At 40.3% G+C, this 23052-nt stretch overlaps 1 protein-coding gene across 1 annotated transcript in view; it reads right to left on the bottom strand.

Annotated features, from left to right (window-relative positions):
• The window catches only part of Rnf150 (ring finger protein 150), a gene marked incomplete in the record, with an annotated part of 229038 nt that overhangs the window by 86856 nt on the left and 119130 nt on the right, over window positions 1–23052 (bottom strand).

The following is a 23052-nucleotide window of genomic DNA, read 5'->3' as shown; positions in this document are numbered from 1 at the left end:
ATTTCATGCTGGGCTGAGAACACCTAACAGGCCAGAAATGGGGACATATTTTCTTTCTTCAGCTACCAGGGAGGCTACTGAAAGAAACCTCAGTTGAATTCATGATTTTGGGCACCAGTGAGGTCATAGGCCGCTCTTTTCAACAGGGCACTGACCCCGATCCAGGATCTGGTAGAAAGGGACCCTTCCTGGACAGCCCAGTTTACAGTTACATACTGCATTCTGCAGGTCTCTGAGGGGCAAGGGCACTCTGCACGCAGGGCAGAAGGTGAAATGCCCGGGGTTGTGCTGCCTGTCTGACGGCCCTTCCCCTTCCCCAACACAGACAATGAATACTCAATTACAGATCTCTGTCTACCATTTCCAAGGCAATTTTCTCCAACACTGAGTACTCAAGCAACCAAAACCAGTTTCTTAAAGAATTCAAATACGATTTGCCAAAGTAAAATAACGGTCCCATAGCTATTCTTTGCTTATTTTATCTCATTCAATGGAAACAGCTGTGTGACCTCATCCCAAGCAAAGGGAAGATGGAGGCAGATAATTTCAGCACTGTTTTACTTCCCTGGTTCAAATATTCCTACCACCACGTTGCCTCAGTTATTAGCCTGTTTGAAGCAAGCGGGCCTGAGCTATGTAGGTCACAGTCCTGATGCTTCACGACAGGGTGTGGAGGAGCCTGTTGGTGAGGAGTTCTAAGGTCTCCACCCAGGGGGCTTTAATGAGACTATGACACCAGGGTCAAAGGAACTAACCCAACTGGTCACTGGGCTGATACACAGAAGACAGTATCACTAGGGTTTTAGCAATCACCCCATTTAAATCCAAGGGGAAAAAAATGCATGATGACTAGGGCACACAAGCCCCCATTCATGTGGAACTATTCCATTTCCTGAGGTGGTTGCACATTAAGGAGAGACACTTTGCAATTAGGATGTAGATTCTGGACACGATGAAACCCCACAGTAGCTGCTTAAAGCTGGCCATAGCCACATGCTGCAGTCACCCAGTCAGATGGAACCAGGTCACCTTGGCTCAGGGTGTTGCAATTACTTAGAATCTACTTAGCAGTTTCCTTTGACCTTGAGTTCCATGCAGATTTTCAACCTTACATTCTTTGCTGATGTTTCACTCAGGCCTGATGCTTTAAAAATTAATCACATTAGAACTACTTACAAGTATTTGTCACTACGAAACATTTTTATATCATTAAAAAGACCAAGGTATATCTGTTTAATACATGCATAATATAATTTAAAAATCCTACAACCTTTGCATTGGTCCAACTGTAAAATCATACAGCACAGAGTGTTGGAGTTTGGCTGTTGTTTCTGAGAATTACTGCAACCAGTGGCTTGAATTCCAGCTTTGCCGAATTTACTGACAACTCTGCTGCTCCTTCTCCTTCCTTGCCTGTTTACTTTGGCTAATGGTTGCATGTGGTCTGGGGTTTTTGTGAGGGATTAAGGCTGCTGGCAGGTTTTGCCTCTCCAGAAACATGATCTTTATACACTGGACTAACCCAGCCCAGGGAAGCTCATCCTGGTGCTGTGGCTATTTTAGAAATATTTAAGTCATGGCAGGATCACAATTTTTCATTTAATTTATTTCCTTATGCATATTTTTTAAGGCATGTTTATTTAAGGCTTTAGAATTAACAGTTCTTTTGAGAATGGGGTCTTGGGGTTGAGAATGAGACTCTCTATGCTCAGATATGCACAAGTTTTATAGTTTTTAGTCAAATTTCATTAATATATATTATAATGGCTTCCAGTTATGACACTCTGCTTGGATAGTTTGTCTCTACCCAAAATTACAGAAATACTCATTTAAATTTCTTTCTTTCTTTTTTTTTTTAAGAGACAGGATCTCGCTATGCAATTCAGATTGGCCTTGAACTTACCACGGAGACCAGGCTGGCCTCGAACTCACAGCCTCCAGAGAATCTTCCTGCTTCTTAGCCTCCTGAGTGAGTGCTAGGATTACAGGCATGCTCCACCATGCCCGACTCAATATCTTTGAAGTTCTATAGTTCTACTTTCTACATGTAAATCTCGAATGACCCAAATGCGATTCAATAACAACACAATATTTATTGATCTCTTAAAATGGATAGATACAAAGGAAGGAGATTAGGGTTCGATTTCCTCCCTGAATTCTCAGGTATATTTAGGTGTATTTTGTACTGTGCTTTTTCTTTTTTCCTCCCTGTGAATTTACCTATCTTTTGCTCAACCTGTACCAGGCTTTTAGTTGGGTAGCTTTTAACCTATTTCTTATCCAGTAGCCTAAATGCGCTTTCCCTACTCCTTTACCTCACCCTATAATTTTCCCCTTATGTCCTTACACATAAGAGACCAGAGTCCAGCAGTAATGACTTGGTCTCTGGGAAGCTTGTTTGAAGCCTCATTTCAGCACTTTAAAAATAGCCAACCAAATTTTGCATCTCCACAAGCTTTCACTTACTCATTATCCATTTTCAGGGACCTGAGGAAACATTGTCTCTTCCTTTAGGGTAAAGTATAATTAACTATTTTAAAGCACTTATTTTAAACTGAGATGCTTAGTGACACCTCTTGGCTTGTTTACACCAATGCTGTGCCTTCAAGTCATGTAACATCCAGGAGGAATGGCAAACGGAAACAGTCCAAGTAGCAGTGTATGCGCAAGGGGTGTCTATTCATCAGAACTTCAACCTCATCCATTTTTAATATTCATCATTAATTCCAAAGGCTGATGATGTAAAAATAGATGCAATTCTGGGATATTTCTCTATGATTTAGTCTGTGTCTTGTGCACAGTAAGAAAATGATACCGGGGTAGGAATTTATCTCAATAATCATTAAGAATTTAGGCACATAGTGTTCAACACGCAGTACAAAATGAAATAGATTTGAATGAATTATCATTCTGATCTACTCACAAAATTCAAGGCCAAACACTACTCCAGAAGCTAATTTTTCAAATGTGATGTGTGTATTGATGATGTACATAAGTAGACTGTTTTCTGGCTGTTGCTTGACTTTGGAATGTGCAGCTACAGGGGTCAGGTGGAAGTCTGCAGAGTGTCCCAGGTTATGCCTTCAGCACAGCTGCACCTGTGCATGTGTGTGAAACTGGAGGAAGAAGAGAAACAGGCGAATGTGGTGCGTTCAGGAAGTTGAGAGTCCAGGGGAGCAATCTCAGGGTTAAATGCTGCCCTGAGTAGCTATGCCCTATGTGCCGATAACGCCATGGGGGCTCTGAAGCTCAGAGAAGGAAGCAGACAGCATATTTTATATGGGTAAAATCTACAGAAGCTGTGCTGCCTGGGTAATTCTGTTTACTGTGACACCTAGTCACTCTTAATATTGAGTGCCTCTTTTTGCAAAATTACATCAGCCTACCATCTATTTTCCTCCCAAAGGCATTTCATACTTGTGAGTGGTGAGTGATTGCTGTTAGGTAATTACTGTGTATTCTGGAAAAAGCTCTTCAGTCCCAGGGGAGAATGTGCGAGCAGTGCGTGCACACACACACACACACACACACACACACACACACACACACGACTTGGCTGCCAGACTAAAGCACGAGCATCTGGTGCTTTTAGTGCCTCCTTTGTCCCCGAGAGCACTCAGCTGCCGTGACCTAATGTGGTATACGCAGGTAAGCAATGAATCGGAAGTTCATAAAGCCAACGATGCTTCACAGCCAGAAAAGCCTTTGCTTGTATATTCAAGCTGGGTTGTTTAAACACTGCGTTAGTAAAATGTGTAGAACGTCACAGATGCTAGACATTATACAAAGCTCAGAGCCCCACCGTTCCCTGTGCATTTCAGAGGGCGTGAACATTCTTCCCTGGGTTCCCGTGATCAGAACTCCCTTCTCAAACCCTGCACCTTTCTCTCTTCTCCAACCTGTACTCTAGTCTCACTTCTGGCGGTCGAGGATTTAGGTAACTGTAAGAAGCTGCACTGTCCCACTTGTAGTTATTTTCTACTTACACACTTCTGTTGACTTTTAAAAATAGGGTCAGCTTCTGATTATCATCTGCTATAAGAGATAATGTATGTGAAATGACTTTTAAAAACTGAAGAGTAATGTTTAAATGTAAACAATGTTCTTACTACTTGCCACAGCAATGTATTCTTAGTAGACACTGGTGTAAATATTCTACAAAAAGCACTCCCAAATAGAATCCAAAAATACACTAAAACAATTTTCATGCCTAAGTGGGGATTATTCTGGGAATGTAAGGATGATTTAATGTAACATTTTTAATTTTTTACATTAATAAATTAAAGGAATAATGCATATGATTACTTGTGCAGTTCATTATCCTCTAGTATTTGGTCTGTCTCTCCTCTACAGTAGTAGTGCTTCAGCTGCACACAGGCTGTCCAGTGAAAAGTGTCAATGCCCAGCTTCCCTTGCAGCTAGATGTGGCTGTGCAATTCATATTTGGCCACTGAGAGGCTGAATGGAAGTGATGTTTTTGGACTCCATAGAAGGGTTTTCTCCATAAAAGAACTGAGCATGTGCTCCCCAGATCCCACTTCTTTTCCTCTCTGACTTTAGATGTGGAGTAGTCAGCTACTTAGACAAGGAAGCCCTCTGCTGAGATGGTACCCATTTTTGATTATTATTAAGAGTACTAGAAAGTTTCCTCAATGTGGTAAAGAGTATCATCACACATACTGCACTTAATGGGAGAAAAAACATTAGAAGTTTCCCAGTTGAAATCATGAATAAAGTGAGAATGTGCCAACACTGAAAGCAGAAATCATAGCTGGTGGCAAGTCTTGGAAAGGAAGAGCACAAGCTGTCATTATTTGGGGTATCACATGGCCATGTATGAAAGCTATTAAAATTAGAAAACTGCTTGAAAGGCAAGATTGAAAATTAACATGCAAAAGTGAAGAACTTCTTATGCCTAAGTAATACCTAACTAGAAAATGTAATGAAAAGTGAGCTATATGTAGTAACCCCAGATATCATAAAACATCCAAAAATAAACTTAATAAAACATTAGCTCTATATGAAGAAAACCATACAATAAACTTTCTGTGAGAAACAAATCATTTCTGAAAAATAGGCTTCATTTTTAACCCAATAACTGGTTATTTAGTATTGCATATTTAGTTTCCAAACACGTGATTTTTAAAGTTATCCACTTATAATTACTACTTTTGGCTTTGCCTTAGTATAGCCAAGCAACATATCTCTTGAAATTGATCTTCAATCACCACTTTTTTGGGGGTAAAAGTTGCCTTTGTATTAAAGAATATTGCCTATTCTATGTTGGACATACATATCTTAATGACTAAGCTTATTAATTATATTCAGGTCTCTCTTAATTTTGTTTGATGTCTTGACAGCATGTGTCAAAATGTCTAATAAAAATGTTGATGAGTTCTTCTCTCCTGCTTGCTGTACTGTAAGTCTGTGTAGCTAACTGCATGTGTATTCAAGATGATCACCTCTGTTCACGGCATTGCTGCTCTTCAGAGGTCTGTTGTTACCATGATTCTTGTTTTTTAGAAGTGATCTGTTTTTCTTCTGTAACCTGGTGCTCTATTTTAGAATAAGTCTTTGATCTTCATAAATGTCACCGTCTTAGTTACTCTTCTCATTGCTGACACAAAACACCCGAAACCCTAAGTTAAAGGAGGAAAGGTTTATTTCCTCCTGTTGTTTGTAGTCTTTTCAGTCCATAACTAGGTGGCTCCCAGGCAGGGTAACATGGCACATAGGCACTGCAGAGGAGAAACAGTTCATGGTGGGCAAGGTAGCAAAGGAACACGGATGACCACAGTTCTTTCTGTCCCTTATATCTTATCCAGGCTACTTAGGGTGGGGTAGCACTCACAGCATTAATCCTAGCACCCTTGATCCTAGCATTGCACCATGAATCTATCCCAGAGTCACACATTCTAGGTCCAGCCACCTCTGAAAAAGCCCCACCTATGACTGCATGTGGCTTTGGGAGGACATCTAGACATAAAGCATAACAGTCACTATGTCCACTTATGAGTACCCATCATTTATTCTGGAACTATGTGGACATTTTCAAACTGAGGTTATTTCATTTTTACTTCAATCCTGAAGCATCTGATTTCACACTAATATTTTTTCCTATATTTTGTTGCTCCTCTTAATTCTTCTCCTATTGCTGGTACTCATTCCTTTGTTCTACATATTCCTTTCATCTCCCAACCCTGACCAGAAAAAGAGAAAGAAAAAGGAAGAAAACCCTTACTTTGACATAATAATAGAATTATAAGAAATGGCAGAAAGAGTTCAGAGAGGACTTGTATACTCATCTCCCAGTTTTTTCAATACTGTCACCTTATATACTGTAGTGTGTAAGGTGAAATAGAGTGACACAATTAACTCAATAGCAGCATTCACTTGGATTCTGCATGTGCAGGTTTTAAAAATGTCATTGTCTATAATTTTATATTTTATCACATGTATAGATTCATAAATCACTAACACAACTAAGATACTGAATTCCCTAACCACAAGGCAATTCTCTCCTTCTCCCCTTTCCCTTTCCTGATCCCTGATGACTGCTTCTATCACCTCCATCTTTATAATTTTGTCATTTCTAGACTGTTATACAAATGGAATCATACAGTATGTATGCCTCTGAGTTTGGTATTTTTCACTTAGAGTAATGCCCTTAACATCCAACCAAGCAAGTACTGGTAATTTATTTCTTTTCATTTCTGAGTACTATTCTGTGGCATGTAACACGACACACTACTACTTAGTCACCAATTGACAGACACAGACTTACGGCTAGCTTTTGGCTCTTAGGAGTAAAGCTGCTATAAATATTAGTGTACAAGTTCTGTGTGAACATCAGCTTTCATTTCTCTGGGATAAATGCCAAGAAGTACAATTGCTAGGATGGTAGTTTTTATTATGAAACTGCCAAAGTGCTTTCTGGTGTGGACATAACATTTTACATTCCTAAAAGGAGTGGTCAAATGATATAGTTTCTCAAACTTGCTGGCATATGGTATTATCACTATTTTTTATCTTGTATATTCTCACATCTGTGAAACAATGCTTCATTGGGTCTTTTATAATTTCCTTCCATCATTCTGGACACCTTGTGAAAAAGTTTCTGTGTTATTCCCATTTCTGTCTCTGGGACAAAATACCTGAGATAAATCAACTTAAGGAGGAAAGCTTTATTTGGGCTCATGGTCTGTGGTCACTTGTCCCTACTGCCTTTTAGTTGGTGGTGACTCAGTATATTATGGTGGAAGCATGTGGCAGAGGAACCTCATGGCAGCCAGGATGGCGGTGGGGGGTGGTGAGAGAGAAAAGAAAGGAAGACAGAAGCCAGGGTTTCAATATTCCCTTCAAGAGCATGCCCCCAATGACCTATTCTTCCTCCCCTGAGTCCCATTTCCTAATGGTTCCACAACTCCCAATAGTGCCATAGCTGGTGATCGAGCTTTTAGTATATGGGATTTTGGAGGACACTGAAGATATCCAAACTATAGTTTCCCAAGCTTATTTTCCTGCTCATCAATTTGCCTTTAGCTGTACTCTTTATGCATTTTAATCCATATATTGTATTCCTGATTTAGACTATTATATTTCTCATGCTAAGTATTTTCTATTGGTTCCATTTAACATCTTCTAACTCCTTTTGTATTAGAATCTTCCCTTACTTATATGCATCTGTGGCCCATCTTTACATCGTTCCTTCTCAGGTGTTACTATCACTAGGTACTATCACTAGTAAACATGGCATTCCTCAGTTGTCTCCTTAACTTGACCCGTGAGCTCTATTTCTCGCAGGGGTAAAAACAGCCTTAGCACTCAATTAAGGAGAGTGAAATAAATTTGGATGGCCCTAACCAGTAAAGGATAACCATTCCTCCCTTTCCTTAGGGTCTCTGCAATATTACGGGCTGCTCATTTCTCTCTCAGGTGGTCCCTAATTATGGTACTTTTTTGCCTCAAGTGGCTGCTGAAGGTCAGGCCTCCTACATCATGAAATATCACTCAAATACTGATGGCTATAACTGCTCGACACATCATAGAACCCAGCCTAATTCCTCACTGATGTCCTGCTCCTAAAGGCTTCCTCTATGATTCTTGAAAATTTAAGCAAATTCTCTAATAGCCTCTGACTCCTTGTGAAATGGTCCCCTCACCTCCTTGATGATTCATTGCCTTGCTTGGATTGATACAGATGCTTTAGGAGGATACTACTTTCTCTGCATTATGGTTAAGGGGACACCCAAACTTCTCTTTTCAGTGTATTTTTATTAAACCACACTCCACATATCTCAGGGCCACAAGATGGTTTGGTGGACATGCTCTATCTTGGCACTTCCAGACCACTATTCCTAGCTTCATCACAACCACCTTCAAAAACCACCTATCTCTGGAGATTTTCTCCACCCGGATTTATAATCCTGTCCCTGCTGCCACCATGCCAGCCTCTTGTTTGTCTCCTTTATCATCTCCTTCAGGTGCTGGTTTAATAATCCTCCCTTTCAGACTGGAATGTGAGTGCTCACTGGACTAACCAGTCCAGAGCCTTGCTCTGTCAGTTGTTTTCCCTCCTCCTTCCTATGGACTTTCCCTCTGGTTCTCCTCAGCCACACATGCCCAATTTTGTGCTGTACTTTGTCACTACTAGAAACAGCACTGCCCCTGAAATCCTGAATTAAAAGACATCACTTTCCAAGTGCCACTTCCTCTCTTTCTAGTTCTTTGTTCATTAATTCCCCTCTACTGTCTGCCAGTCCTGTCCTGACATCCCTTCGTTCCTTACCCAGCCCATTTCACATGGTTCGTACTTACAAACTCTAAAAAGTAACCACCAGGTCCTCTGCTTTTCTATTTCTACACAGAACCTACCCTACAGATTCGCCTTTCCTGTGCCTCCACTTTATCACGTGAACATCGTTAAGAGGAAAAAAACCCACAACTCATCTGTTCTCTCTTGAAATTTATGATCCCTATCTTCAAATGAACACTCAATACTGCCCTGTTCTACTCTACTCTGGACCCCTTCTCCCTTTGTCCAAAAGATGACCTCATATCTTTACATCTTCCTGGGAACCTCCCATGCCCATTCTCGCCCACATTCTCACTTAGTGATCTTAACCACGGCAGTCACTGAGCAAAAACACCCACCACTGGGAACTATCCTGTCCCATTATGAAATGAGGTAATTCACAGTGAATCACTTGGCACAGGGCCTGCCATATAAAAAACCACTAAATAGAAGCTAACTTTTATTAGTACCAGGACTGCTGTCTCACCACTGCCAAATACACAAATCAGCCTGCATCTGGGCCACCCTTCTCTTCTTGAATTGCAGAACAAGTCCCCTGGGCTATGTGACTCATCCAGTCAGTGCAGTCAGCACCTTGCCAAGGTGACTGGCCCAGGTACAGGCGCAGCATGAAGAAATTTTCAGTTACGACAAAAGCAAATTCCCTCTTCTCCCACTGGTCTTTAATAGGAGCATCTGTGCTGCTAAGCTCCAGAAATTATTTAAGCACCACGAGGCAAAAGACTAGGAACAAAAAAAACTGCACCAAAAGAGGAGAACTATGAACCCGGGCAGAAACAACCTGATGACATGCTTTGAGCCTAGGTCACGCCATATCTAAAGTTCAGCTGTGGACTCTGCGGTCAATTTCTGAAGGAACTTTGAGTTGACTGTTCTGCATTTTACTGCCATATTAAATAACCAGATAGTGACAAAAAACAAAATCCTGGGAATCTGGGTGTTTTGAATTCCAAACTAAAGTCACTGAACCTCATTACATTTCTATGTAATTTTAGATGGTCTCTATTTTAACTGTCCTTCAATAAATTTATTTGAATTCACAATAGAATTCACCCTTAATGTTTTCATAAATTCCAAAAAGAATGTCAATATCAAGCTAAATTCTTGCAGTTTTCCTGGCAGATATGATTCCAAAGCCACCTCAGATGATGAATACACAGCCATTCACACGGCTTCAAAGTGTGTGCTATTAATAATTCCATTCCCTGGAGAAGTTACTGCCATCCTGAACTATCTACCTTTCATGAAATCCAAGTATTATTACATTTGGGGCTAGAGGAGTGTTGTCTGAAACAGTCTTTACCTGAACAATAAAAATAGTTTCCAGGAGATAGAAACTTAAATTTACAGTAGAACTAATTTGAGAGTTTGAAAATTTATCATTCAGGAATCCAACGGCTAACTTGTAGTACAAACCAATTGAAAAGATTTCTTCAGACAACCTCTAAGCTTAACATAGAGAAGTTTGAGTTGTATAGAGAGTGGTTATCTGTACTCTCCAGCATTCTGCTGCAAACTTGAAATACATCAAACAGTGCATGTACCGAGGTACATTTTAATTCCACACCAGGCCCTCTTGGAGATCTGTCATTACAATCAATAAAAATCACCTTTTATGAGGTCAAAAATCTTTAAAGGACATGCTAACAAGAGCCTACTGTATTTTCCTTGGAATGGCTCTAGAACTTAATTAACTCACTGATGTCAAATTCTTAGCTGACATGATCAATGACTCCTATTTTTTAAAAAATTCAAATATGTTTCTACTGTACAACTGTGTAGAATTTTCTATGAATCTGTGTGAACTCTAATGGGGGTGTGATGGATGTAAAAGAGCTATTTATAGCCACATCTGTACCATTTTCTTAGAACACATGCAATAAATCAGACTAAAAATAACTTACTTATACTCTCTGTGACTATTTCTAATGGCTAAAAGTGATACAGTGCAAATAAAAAAGTCATATGATACCAAATTGATTTATAATAACTCAGTTTCAATTAGAGTCAGTTTTTATTGGAGCAAATAATCATGCTTCAAGAACTTTCTGCTTATATATTAAATATTTTAAACTCTAATTTTGCTTGGACAAAACCTAATATACATGGAAATTGCATTAAGCAGCAGATTAATGGAATAATAGGATAGAAGACTGTGAGAGACTAAAATTCCCCAGGAATTTTTCTCTTCCTGATAATCTCATTAATTAAATTAGATAATATATCATAACTTCTAACTGGGTCACCTTGGAAGATTCATTGAACCGCTCATAACATTTAGGTTTCTGGTTCATGATCTCTACGATTCAAACAGTAAATACACCCAGCCCAACAGGTTGAGAAAAGACTGACTACAGGAATGCACAAGAAGAACCTCCAACGTTCATGCTCAGTAATTAATAATTATCATTATTGACATCATCTATGAAATAAGTATTTAAAACACTCTAGATAGTGTAAAACCTTACTTAGATTAAAAGAGGTCGGGTGGGAAGGAACACTTTAAATTTGGTTTACACTGGTCATTAGAACCAAGGACGAGCTCCAGGACAATTGAGAATACCTGAATACGTAGGCACACTTCCAACGAGTTGGACGGCAGCAAGTCCATGCTGGGGAAGCTGTCATGATGTGGTTGGGGCAAGTGCCTCTGAAAGGCCCATATGTGAAAGCCTTGGTCCCTAAGCTGGGGCATTATGTGGAGGTGGGGGAACCTGGCTAGAAGGGTTATATATGTGTGTTCCCTTCAAGAGGATATTGGGACTCCAGCCTCTCTTTTTCTCTTTCTTTCCTTCTTTCCTCCTCTCTCTCTCTTTCTTTCTCCTTTTTCCTTCCTTCCTTCCTTCCTTCCTTCCTTCCTTCCTTCCTTCCTTCCTTCCTTTCTTCCTTCCTTCCTCTCTCTCTCCCCCTCCCTCCCTCCTTCTCTCTCTTTCTTTCTTTCCTCTACTGCTTGCATCGTGCCACGGTATGTTGTCTTGTCACAAGCCCAAAAACAATGGGTCCACTTGACCAGGGACTGAAACCTCTAAAACCGTGAGCCCAAGTAAACTTCTCTTTAGAAGCTGATTATGTCTGTCACAGTAATGGAAAGTTAACACAAGCCCTTTTAAAACATTAAAGGGTTAACATTCCACTCACACTGGTCAACAAAAGGAAATTCTAAGGCATATGAATAGAAAATTAATCTTCAAGGTAAAAAAAAATGAACATAATTGGGTTAGCAATTAATGGCCCAATTCAAATTACTCTCTCAGTGAAAAAAATTGTATAATTCTTAGTCTGAAAGAATCACATAAAACCAAAAAAATTGTGTTTGGTTTTGCTTTGAATTACTGGGGAAAATCCTCTATACCTCACATTAGATTCTTTTTAACAATACATGGTAAGAGCCTAGAATGTCAATTAAGAATAATCACAATATCTTGAACCTAATAAACTTTTAGGTATTTATGCTGTACTACACTATACTGTTACATAGAATTGGAAAATATATATGAAGTGCCTTTTCTCAAAATTTTTGTGTGTTTGTTTGGCAGAAGTGATTTGGAATTCTCAATTTACTGCATAATTATGAAATGTCTCATTAATTGATTCATCTCTGTATTTCTTTTTAGTATTCAACAGGTTGTTTTTGATAGTCTTTGACAATTAAAAGTGAGAACTCTGTTAATAGTTCTCACTGGAAAATCCCTTTTGAAGGCCATTGAAGTGTACTATTTTGGTTTCTACAAGCTGGGAATCCCCACATAGTTTTCCTTATGGTAAGATGGCACAGTCAATGAATTCAACACATACTATTAGCAGAAGGGGAAGAGAATTTGAAGATAATCTTGGTGGATAATAAACAGACTTCCCACAATCAGAGGTGTAGTTCCAAAGAAGTGGGAAATACTGTATATCCTTGATCAACTGTATACATTCCAGACACTCCCTGGGATCAACACTGGCACAAAACATTGTAGACTACCATCTAAGTGAGTAGTCTGTAAGTATCCTTGGTCTTTACTCTCTTCCTTCTCAGTTCTCAGGGCAGGGGAACTGGGCACATTTCATCAGGATTTCAGATCTACTATGGAGAGGAGTTGGGTATGTATTTTGAAATAGCTCCAAAGATCTAAAACATGCCTTTCTGTTCTTCGTACTCTATATTGTACTCTATATTTCTGTACTTTGTACTCTATAGTAAGTCAAAAAGTCTAACAGAGTCAGTACATTAACATCCCAATATTCTCTACCTTGTGCCTTTTAGTGCACATTGTCCTACCTTTCAGGTGCCAACACCTGGATTTCTTTGCCCAAAAGGCTTTCCCTGAGCACTAGCATCATTCTGTGGGTGGGACAGGAAGAGGAAGACTTCTATCACCTGAGAACAGCTCTAAACTAATGACTGAGGAAATAGGTACCTCACAGCTTCACTTTCCTCGCCCTGTGCTGATACAACTCTGGCACATTTTCCACACCATTTTTCAAAATGCGTGCTTGGGATTAAGCTTCAGTACTCACAGTAGTGCTTAATAAAATAGGCCTTATTGGTTCCTTTCCATCCCTGTCACATTTCTCCACATCCAAATGGGTTTTTAAGAACTACCTCTCAGATAGATGGCTTGGTCCATAACTCTTTTCTCCACCTTCCTTCTGGGGAGGCCAAAATTGACTGTGCCAAAAATGATTTCCCTTTTTTTCTTTCTTCATGCTTTCCTGATGCCCTAAATAGAAACTATAATATCTCATGCCTCAACAAATTACTTTGCTTCTAGATACGAGTTTTAAATTTTCATTGGTTTACCAGTAGGAAAAAATCAAATACAGAAACACGAATTGTAGCTGGAAGTGGTGGTACACACCTATAATCCTAGCACTCGACAGCCTGAAGTGGGAGGCTTGTCATGAGTTCAAAGCCAGCTTGAAATACACAGTGAGACCGTATCCCACTACTAAAAGGATTTACCCATTTTTAATAAAAAAAAATTCAGTTGAAGTCAATCTAGAATCTTTTATTCAGACCTTCTATCCCCACTTGCTTTGAAGATAGTGGTAACCATACAAAGTTTTTGAAAACTACCAAACTATTTGATGAGGGACCTAACCTTCTCTCCCACTTATGCTCCTAGCAGAGAATATTTTTTGGCAGGTAGTGAGATCGTATTCACAGGAAATACTGAACTTATCAGATATTGTGTAGGGCTTGCTCTCTTACATTAATAGTCACTAGGTATCTGCTGCTACTGAGTACCTAGGATGGAGGAGTTGAATTTTTAATTTTAGTCAATATCAGCTGATTTAATTTTAATTTAAAGCTATTATTAGGTTCAATTATTAGAAAACTTTTAAAGTATTGAAACTACATGTGTATGAAATAGGACTTTTTTTTTTTTTTGAAATAGGACTTTTTAAATCATGAGTTTTATGAAACCTCCATACAAATGAAGTATTGTATTCTGATAAAAAGTTAACATGTAAATTAAAATGTGCTGAAGTATACAAATGCACAATGGAATTAGAAGATGTAGTATAAAAAACAATAATAATTGAGATATTCATACTGTGCTATTTTTATATTTGGTAGTTACTGAAATGAATTTTGCATATATGTACCGAGTTACATAAAATATATTAAATATGATTCTACCCGGTTCTCTTTAACTTTTTATAAAAATGTGGCTACCAAATCTAAAATTAGAATTAATGAGGCTCACATTATCTTTTACAGAACAGTGCTGTTTAGTCATGCAATCAACATACGTTATCTGTTCACCTAGTGGGTACAGTCACTGCTGCATAAAAAGATGAAGACAAGGAAATAAGCCCCTTCCCAAGAAATTGACATTTGAAAGGGAATGTCACAGGTTGGGTAACATTACTGAAGCCAAAATAAAAAGGAAAAGCATACAAACATTCTTAGAAAATGTAGCTATTCCTTTGTAGAAATGAATTAGTGATATTAAATGACAGAAAGTGATTTAAGAAATAATGTTACTCCCTTCATACTATCACAAAGCTTGCTCTGCCCAAACAATGAATTAAATGCTGTGCCGCTGTCACTTTTTTGGAGCCTGAGCAGCAATCTGGTCCTGGAGTGACATTTATGTTGTAATTACTAAAAACCCCAACCTCATGTCACTGTTTATAGTAGTAAGTTCACATATGCGCCCACCACTAACTTTTCTTGATAGTTTCCCACTTATGTTATCCCATATTTCTAGGTAGTATGTTTAGCATTTTTCGATTTATCCATTTTAGAAATTATTTGTTGACATCTTGTCACAATCCCTGAGGACTGAACTCACGCCCCCACCCCCTTCCTTCTTAATACTTCACTGATGGATCAATAGTTATTCAGTGCAAATACTGTTCACTGCAGAGCCAGGTGGTATACTGTGATCATATACTTGCTTTTTGTTTTGCCTGATGTTAACAGCTGCATCATTTTTTTTTCATCCACTTGGCTTTCAATATTTCCATTGTTATTTCTCCATTAAATAGTACTATATTTATGCCACATGTTTATCAAACACCTTACCTATATTCCTCAAATGTATTCATTTCATTATCTGGTTTTTGGTTTGGTTTTGTTTTTTGAGGTTGGGTCTTGCTATGCAGTTCAGGCTGGAGTTGGATTCAACTTTGGGATCTTTCTTTTTCAGCCTAATGAAGTACTGGGATTATAACTGTGTACCACCTTGCCTGGCTTCATTTTTTTCTTTTTTTTTTTTTTTGGAGTTTTGGGACACTTTTGGAAACTCACTGTATTTCAGCTCTTATGAGGCCCTGAAGCCTGAAATGCAGCTATAACCAGGGGGCTTCTTTTACACTGTAATTTAGTGATGGAAAAATTTTATTCCCCAAGTGAACTTTAAAATATCTTTTATACCATTTTTCAGACACATATTAAAGAACAGTGAAACAGTACTGTTAACACCACAAATACCCAGATAACTCCACACATTCAAAATGCTGATTGGTTGTTCAGAGGTTAGAATGCTTTTGCCCAGCATTATGAGTCAAATCCCTAACACTGGGAAAAAAAATTGGTAGTTTTTCTCAATATTTGTAACAGTAAGTAGTAAAAGCGTGTTGTTATTTCGAGTATTTTGGTTGCCCCTCCAAACAAATTCTCCAACCAGCTGTAGCAGTTTAGCCTCATCACGGCTAAAACTAGTTGCTTCGCAGGTGGCCGTAGGGTCTGGAGTACACATGTGCGGCCCTCTGTGATGTTTCCAGGATTATTCTGTGTTTAACCCCTAATTGTCTAGCTCCTCATTGTAGGAAAATAGGATTGAGAAGTCTTTACAACAAGGTAATGTGATCCAGTTGGAATGTAAAAGCAGGGCTTTATTATTGTGGTTGCCATGGCAATGGCTTTTGGCTCCTACTCATCCAAAGAAAGCACCGATGTTAAGCTGACCGCAAAAGAGCTTTCAGATGTGGACAGAGTTATGTGAGAAGCTGCTGCAGACTGGAAAGAACTACTTCTAGGAGCTAAGCAGGGAGCACCTGTCAAGTCAGCCTCCATACTTTGCAAAAGGAGAAAACTGAGGCCTGGATAATTATCTCTGACAAAAAAGAGGGTGGGTGGCAGCCTGTAAAGAAGCTTTAAAAACATTTAGGATGATGGAAAAAAAAAACTGACTGCTATCAGATAAGTGATGTTCTTACAGATGGATGCTGTCATTTGCTATACTAAGCTTCCTGGAAGAGACAAAATTATCTAAACATTCACATCAATAATTCTAACCCTTGGGTGTTTATTCTATAACACTGTAACAACAAATGTGTAGCTAAACACACCAAATCACAATCTTTTTACCTTGCCTTTTTTTTTTTTTTTTTTAGCTACTAGAAACACAAATCTTACAGATTTATTAATTATTTACAGCCTGGCTTGGAAGATGATAGTACTGAAAGAAAATTATAGGTACATGCTGACAACCTGTTTGTGAAAAGACCCAGCAAATCAAAGGATATCGAACATAGAAATGAAGAGCATTTTCAACCCTTGTTCGGAGGGTGACTTCCCCTAGACATGTGCTGAAATCACAAACTGAGTTTTTTGTAAATCTACTGTGGACAGTAATCAAAGAGAATCAAATTCTCCTTCTTTCCTTTGAACCTATTTATTTATTTGTTTTTTTGGTTTTTTTTTTTAAACATCTATTTGAATGTTCCAAATTATAAGTATTAGTTATAGGTAGGTGTCTTGGTTACTTTTCTCTCGTTGCTGAGACAAAATACCTGATGCCCAGAATTAAAGAAGGAAAGGTTTATTTAGCTTACAGTTTGTGGAGGTTTCAGTCCATACTTGGCTGGTTTCAAGGCAGAGGGGCACATGGCAGAGGGCTACAGTTCATGGCAGCAGAACACAGCCAAGTCAGCAAGAGCAAAAATGGAGGAGCAGTGGGAGAGCAAACCTCTTTCCCTTACATATGTAAACTATCCACCCCAGGCCAAGTGTAGCACTCACACCCAATCAATCAAAACTCTAAAAGCCTGCCCCATGACTGCATGAAGATTTGGGGGGACAAGAGACACAAACAACCTTTTCTGTTGTTGTTGTTGTTTTACTAGGGATTAAACCTAGGGCCTTTGTACTGAGCTACATTACTAGCCCTTTATTTGATCTTAGTGTTTTTGTTTTTTAGATTTTGGGTACTAGGAGCCAAACCCAGGGCCTTGCACTTGCCAGGCAGGTGCTATGTGGCTAGGCTACATCCCTGGACCTTATTGTTTTTACTTTTTGAATAACAGAACGTCATTAAACCGAACACCTGCATACCACACAATCACAAACTTAAAATGTCAAGATTCAGTAGACCTCAGCATACCGAGAGTTGTATAACCACAACCAAAATCAAACAAGTCATTTTTGCTATCCCAGATCAAAACACTCTACCTGCTAGCTGTCATCTCCCATTTCCTCCCCACTAAATCTAGGTAACCACTAAGATACTGTTTATTGCTTTTATTTTTGAAACAATGTCTCACTAGTTTGCTAATTTGCCATCATCCTGACTCAGCCTCTCAGAGTACTGGGGTTATAGGCATGTGCCACCATGCTGAGCCGAAAACTCTTTTAAAAATTTTATTTTCCTGTGCTGGTAGAGATTGGATCCCAGGCCTCAGGTTCTACCACTTAGCTACCCTTCCAGCCTGAGATGACCCTGATAATGTGTTTAATGTCATAATTCATATTCATTTGCTTACGCCTGTCCACACTGTCTTCTATGGATTAGGAGCTTGGCCTCTGGACACCAATGCAGGGTTTTCATGTTACCTTCACAGGCAATGCAGTGCTCAGTACCTGGTGCTAATCATTTCCCTGGCTTATTCTAGAAATTGCCATTTGTTTTCTTTTTTGTTAAGCAATGCTGCAATGAAATAAGTTGATAGCTTTCTTTACTACATTTTAACAACTTTCATTTGAAAAACCATTGGCAGATATTACTTTCTGGAGGCTCAGAACCATGCCAATAAATTATAACCACAAAACTTCACTTCCTCACTGGAAATATACAACTCTGAATGTCAAGACTTCCAACTCAAGTAAGATTCTAATTAAAGCAAAAGACAGTTACATATTTGGGTTGCTGAGCAACTCAAGAGGCTTCTTTCCAAATCAGAACCAAATAAGTATATTCAAACTGAAAGTTTAGAACAATCATTTAGATGGAAATAATATTAACTAAAGGATAAATTTAGAGTGCAGAGACAAAAGCATGGTTGCCTTTTCCCTGTATGATGATAGGATATTTATATAGTTTTATCTTCTGATCATCTGGATCTCAATGGGGTCATTCAATGACTGAAATTCTTAATCCAAAATATCTTCTGAAAATATGTACAGTATAGTAAGCTTGACTTCTTTTTAAGTGGAATGGACTTTGTTGATGGTATCTGAATTAGTCTTCAAGCTCTTTGGCTCTTGATCGCTTATCATTACTGTCTGTAGTGGATTGACAACGGGTGGTCAACTTATAACCCCCACTGAACTGAGTAAGTGTGCTGCTGGGTGTTGGAGGCCCACCTGGGGATTGTTGCCAGCAGCATAAGAGACAGAACTGGAGAAGCAGAGTGAGGCTATTGGGAGCTGAAAGGCTATTGGAGCTGGTAGAAGCTGTAAGGAACTGTTGGTTATGTTGGAGGAGCTTGACATGCTGGCTTTCCTGATCAGCTTGGCTGTTTTCATGCTCCAAGGAGCTCAGGACCTTGTTGGCACTGAGAATAGCTTTGGTTCACTTTGGGGGAGCTCTGGTCCTCACTCTGAGCATCACTTCCTGGCTCCGGAGGGGAAGATGGTGCACTGCTGGTCTCCAGGAGAAGCTTGCTGCATTAGCTTTCCTGTCGGGAACTCAACCATCTTGATCATTGGAGGTGCTCGGAACCTCACTGTTGCTAAGGATGGCTGTGGTACTTTTCAGGGGAGCTCTGGTTCTTATTTTGCACGTCACTTCCTGGCTCCAGTGCAGATCCCTCAGCCTGCTAGCACAGATCCTTCATCCCACTAGCACAGAGTTCCTAGATTCCACCACTGTCCTTTGGGCCTTTGGAGCACAGATCCATGAAACAGGCCTGCATGAGATATTGTTATGGGCTCTGGGCCTCCAGTTGGATTGTTATGAACTGTAGGTCTTCAGCTGGACTCATGCAGGACATATTCGTGGGATCCAGGCCCTCACCTGGATTCCTTGGTCTTAGTGCGTGGACAGATTTCCTGTACTCTTTTTTCTGTATCATTCTTTGGGTGACTTATAAATAATCATATAAAATATATGTCCTGTATTGTATTATATTGTTCACCTTGCAAAATAACCCCCCAAACCAACACACTGTCTCAAACTGAACTGTCTTTACTTAGAACTCATGTATGTTTGTTATAATTTTCTATACCTTGTCCTCTGCCTACAACATCTCCATGTGAGCACACATGCACTTTAAGACAGACTTGCTAGGGATAATGAGGTAAAGAATTAACCAGTGACTGGAGAAGATAAAAGCCAAGCCAAATGGAACGCTGGGTAGGAGTACTTTATTTCTGGGGCCAGCTTAACAGACACGAAGGCAGGGAGGCTGCGGCATAGTCAGTGGGGCCTTGACATTTCCTGCTGCTGCTGGTGGTGGTGGTGAGAGGGGGTTACAGGCTGGACAAAAGCAGCTGAGGGATGAAGTGTAATGCAACACTTGGTTAACTCATCCTCAACTCTGCAAAGGCAGCTTTCCTCTGCTTGGCAAGAGCTCCCCAAGTCTAGTCTTCTTTAAAGCAGCGGCAACTCTCAGCATTACCTATTTCAAAGGTGGCCTGCACGTGTTCATGAGAAATTCTCCTCCCTGACAACCTCGGGGATGCACACATCTGAGAGACCACTAAGACGGTGCCTGTCCGACAGGCCCTACCTGCTTCTTGCTGGGGAAGAGAGTTAGGGCCAGGTGGTGCATCAAGGGCTCCGAGGCTGCTTGGGCAGGTGCAGGAGAGCCCAGCTGAGATCTAACAGTAATGACTGGACAGTGCTCTCCTGCAGAGGGGCCCAGGAGGCACCTTGGAGCAGTGGCAGGTGGCCAGGGTGGTGGCGTTAGTTCTCCTCCCTTGGAACACTGGGGAATGGAGAGACTGAGGGGCCGCTGCTCTTAGGATGCACAAAATCCATGCCACTGAAAGCACTGGTTTCCTACCACTGCGGCAACAAATTACCAGCAATTAGTGGCTTTCGTCTCACTAACTCATTGTATGAGTTTTAGAGATTCTAAGTTCAAAATCAAGGAGTGAGCAGAGCCATGTTCCTTTGTGAGGCTCTACGGGAGACCATTCCCTTGTCTTTTCTGGTTTCTAGAGGTGACCTGCATGGCTTTGCTTTTGCCACATCACTGTAACCTCTACTTCCTCCATATTCATTCATTTGCTCATCCATCCATGCATGCATCCATCCATCCATCCATATCTGCCTCTCTCCCTCTCTCCTACACACTTCATAAGTATTCTTACAATTACACTGGACAACTCAGGATACTCTTCCCCCACTTGAGACCCCCAACTACATCACATTTGCCATCACATTTGTACGGTAAAGACCATAGTGAAGGTAGCAGTAAGATGTGCTTCTAGAGGCGGCCTCCCATGGGTATGGGAGTGGACCCAGGTTCTCCTTGAGCATAGTGAGAGCCCCTGGTTTCCCCTGTTCTTTATATGGCCTTCTTTCTATTGTCTGGAGATTTAAAACTATTTATGATTTCCCTAAGGTTGGCCTGGCACTTGAATAGATTGCCTTTAGTGAAGAACTAATTTCAATAAGTGTTCGAGGCTTTTTTCCCTCAGCATGGAGAAGGAAAGCTACATCCTTTCCTCTTTTGTTGCCCCAGGGAAGAAAAATCCAGTGCACTAGGAGGTGGGCATTCAGCCATGAGATCTTGGGAGAAGTCTAAGTAAGGCAGCAACACTCATTGTAAAGCGCTGCCCAGGAAGGATGCCGGACCTGGTCCACTTTGGCATGGAACAAACCCGTATTGTGTGGGTGCTGTCGGCGTAACAGTGATAATTTGTCTCCTAAGGTCTTAAAATAGCTGCTACTAGCATCGGACAGTGCATGAGCTTTCCAGATAACTACCTACTCCATCTCAGCTCCGTCAGACCTCCGCAAACTACACGAAACACACATGCTTGTAGGCTGCTTGTCTTCTCTGGCTCTCAGAAAGGACTAAACCAAGAGCCAGCAGATTAACCATGTTTGGAGTGGAAATCCAAGGCCCTTCCTGCTTCAAAGCAGCACAGCCAAATCCAAATCTTGTGTCTTTTTTTTTTCCAGTTGTGCTGAGGACTGAACCCAGGGCTTCCCACAAGGCAGAAAAGCACTCCACCACTGAGCTACACCCCGCAAAATTTTAAAGGGGGCGAAGTGTGACAGCTGTAGCCTGATTTCCATGAACCAGGAGCTACCAGGTTGCCTGGAAGGCAAACACGCTAAGACATCTGCATGCACAGCAGACAGTGTGCACAGGCCAGAGGTGAAAGTAAAGCTGCTCAGGAGGTTATGTATAATAAATATTGATTGTGCTGTGCGATAGCGTGTGTGTGAGCACATGCACGTATGCGCATGCGCACCCAAAATCCCACCGTCTATTTCATCAGCTGTAACAAACGGGAGCCAAAGGCTGATCCCGAACAGTGATCTTATTGTGGTGACTGGCGACACACTAGAAATTGCATTTAAAAGGCATCAAGACCAAAAGTAAGGCCCAAGAGTAAGGGGATATAGGCAATGAAAAAAGGTTTTGCATATTCCCTGAAAACAAGCCACACTGAAGGGTAAAGGGGTTCACCGGTGAGGCTCCCGAGAGTGGAGGGCAGGGAGTATTTTTTACCCAAACTCACCATCTAGGGTTTGCATTGGGACCACTTGGATGGGAATTTATGCTCAGTCCATCTCTTTACTGAATGCCTGGGGCTACTCCGTGTTGAGAGGTGGCGTGGTACAGTGAGAAGAAGACTTGATGACGGAGAATAGTGAAAATTGAGCTAAATCCTGGCTGTACCATATCATAGCTCTGTGGCTTGGGCATTTACTCTCCACTGTCTCTCCTTCTTCACCTCCCCTCCACTGGAATAATAGCTGCTCTGCGTACTTCAAAAAGTTGATGAGAGAATAATTTATATATGTAAAAGTTCTTTCTTACTCTGTTAAAGATTGCCAAATTATATATTGTCGTTGGAGCAGCAAGGTTAAATTTTGGTTTCGTACTTATAATCTAGTTAGGGAAATGATTCCTGCACAAGAAATACTTGAAGTATTTGCTGTTTAGGGCTGGGGATATAGCTCAGCGGCACAAGTGCTTGCCTGGCAAGCGCAAGGTCCTGAGTTCAATTCCCAGTAGAAAAAAAAAAGTATTTACTGTTTAGCAAAGTGTTGCAGAGTCCTGTAGCCAAATGGATTTCCTAATACCATGTAGGAAAGGCTTACAGGTCAAGAATAAGAGGCAAAGAAGTACTTACTAGGTAAAGCTTCATGGAGGAGAAGTTGGAGCTGGGGTAATGAGGCAGGAGGAACTGGGAGAATATTCCAGGATGTGAGATTCCTGAGTCAATACACAGAGAAACTGAAATAAATCTTAGTGGTTTCCCTGCTTTTAAGAAACTCTTATATTTCAGACCCATTTACAGTATCCTCTTAAAAACCATGGTGGTGAACAATATGGAAATTTCCATCAAAACAGAAATGTACATACAATTCCACTTGTAGGAACTTATACTATAT

Source organism: Chinchilla lanigera, unplaced genomic scaffold, assembly GCF_000276665.1.
Source record: "Chinchilla lanigera isolate Chin_1 unplaced genomic scaffold, ChiLan1.0 scaffold00070, whole genome shotgun sequence".
Classification (NCBI taxonomy): Eukaryota; Metazoa; Chordata; class Mammalia; order Rodentia; family Chinchillidae; genus Chinchilla; species Chinchilla lanigera.
This window is presented reverse-complemented; position numbering and strand designations above follow the sequence as displayed.